The following is a 2,357-nucleotide window of genomic DNA, read 5'->3' as shown; positions in this document are numbered from 1 at the left end:
TTTTCTCCCTAGGTCTTTCCTGCTCAGCACTATCTGGAGGTCTCTTCTTCTCTACTTGCCAGACATGATGCGATGGGATAAAAGCCCTATCTGGCTGTCGGGCTGGAGATTAGTTTTGTCACAGGCCCATGTGATTCACGCAGGCCGGGAGACCCACAGTACCCAGTAGAAGCATCATGATCTTCTGCCCCCCCCCCCCCCCCCCCCCCCCCCCCCCCCTGTGTGTGTGTGTTTGTGTTTTTGTGTGTGTGTGTGTGCGTGTGTGCATATGTACCAACCCCCAGCCGCAACATCCATAGATGTTTGGTCCTGCTCTTAATCACCTTGAATATAGATTAAAATGTTCTTCTGGTTCCTCGACACAAATAGAGGAACGCGCAAACACTCACTTTTCACGGTCTTTAAATATAAAGTGTCTGGATTTTCTCTCCAAGACTTAGGAAATAATTAATCCTCTCTGTTTAGTGTGTAGGGTGCCAGCTGGCAGAGCAAGAAGCGCTTCCTTGGGACTTAAGATCAACCTATACGCTGTGTATATATTTATATATAGTACATTCAACATATGCCAATTGTACATCCTTACCAAAGAGAATTCATCTGTTGGAAACAACAACTAATTTGTAAATTAAAAAAAACAAGTTGGCATATGTTGATCAATGGTATTTTGATAGTACACATGGTTTTCCATAGATGCTGGGCAATGGAGAGAGAAAAAAGCCACAAACATCATTGTTGCGACGACATACCCTTGTCCGCATTATGTGATTTGCTGAGACATTTCCTGTTTCAGACATGTGATTGTTGGCCACAACGCTAGCATCTCTTGTCCTCATGTGCCTTTTTCTTTACGTCAATGCCTCAGGCACACAAGCCTGTTTTCAGCTCCACCTCAAATAGTTCTGTAAATCTACTTGTGTATACAATTTTGCACCCAATGCAGACTGATTATCACAGAGATGTCTATATTTATTCAGGGGAAAAGGAACTTGTTGTAACAGGCCACCTGTTATTCCCTCCACATTTGCCAATAATTGAGTAACGGGTGGGAACGTCGAAGGCATCTTCAGCAGCGTCTGTCAGTGGTCTTATTTGAGCACGGCAGATGATTGAAGTGGCAGAGCCCTCCCAGTGTGGGGTCCCTCGATGAGGCTTTGTCTCATTTTTTTTTCATCCATGCCTCCCCAGTGTCAAGAGACCCGGTGATATGTAGGCCAGTACCGGCACCGTGGTACAGAGCATTCTGTGTCTCGCACAGCTGCACGGGAGCTTCTGGAAACAATAAGCCTTTGCCTTTGACAACAGCTCCTCGAGATCAGTCCTTGAGTCAGAAATGGGAAGAAATGAGTAGAAATGGGATGGAGCCTAAGGCCCAATCCCATCCCATTTGGCGAATGAGTAGGGGGACAGTAGGCGTTTGGGGGTGATCTCAGGATGGAGGTAACACACCAGATGTTGTTTATGGATTGTGTAACAACAATCTGTTGTAATTCATTGTTCCTTCTGTGGGAGGCCTTCCGTAAAAGCAGGACACTGTTTGAAGTTCTACACACTCTTTGTAGCAACGTTTACTCTTGTTTCATCATAATACAATGGTGGTAGCACACGCACACGAACACGCAGGCTATAAGCAGCAGCAATTGTTAACAACGGCTCAACCCGCATGCAGCGGTAAGTGCCGTATCAATAGCGTTTGATGATACTTCACTGGCCCCTAAATTATAAGCATAAATAAAGTTCTAAGCACCCATGCATGCATGAGATTTCTGTTGGAATCATTTATTTAATGCAAACGAAGCCATGCAATTTATCTTTTGACATTTATAGAATCAACTTCACTAAACCCATATGGCTGATTTATTGTCCTGTATTGCAACTATAGTGTATTGGATTATATTGTAAGCTATTTAGTCACTCTTCTTTGAATTTATTGCTGCAAGACCTGATAACTAAATATAGAGCTTGTGCAGATTTCTTTCAGAACATGGTGCAGAACAGAATACTCAAATATCATGATCTAACCACCTGTTACCAGTTTTGTCAAGAAATAACTACTCATAGAAAACACATGTTATAACTTCAACATATTTATGAAAATCATGAATTAATTACTGTTGGAATCTTTGGAGTTGGCTTGAGTGGATTGACCTAAAGGGTATACTCCTTTTTGAACTCAGAATATTATGAATAATCAGAGACAACCTTGCTCGTTGTGAAATCCTTTTACCCATACAATTGAAGGATCTAAAAAAAATTAAAATAACCATTGCATATCACAGAGGGACGTGTCTACCTGACACCTGCTGAACATCTTGTATGGAGAGTGTCAGGGAATATTAACATAGAATCCAAAATCAGCT

This window comes from Gadus morhua, chromosome 10, assembly GCF_902167405.1.
Source record: "Gadus morhua chromosome 10, gadMor3.0, whole genome shotgun sequence".
Lineage (NCBI taxonomy): Eukaryota > Metazoa > Chordata > Actinopteri > Gadiformes > Gadidae > Gadus > Gadus morhua.
Note: the sequence above shows the minus strand (reverse complement) of the source record.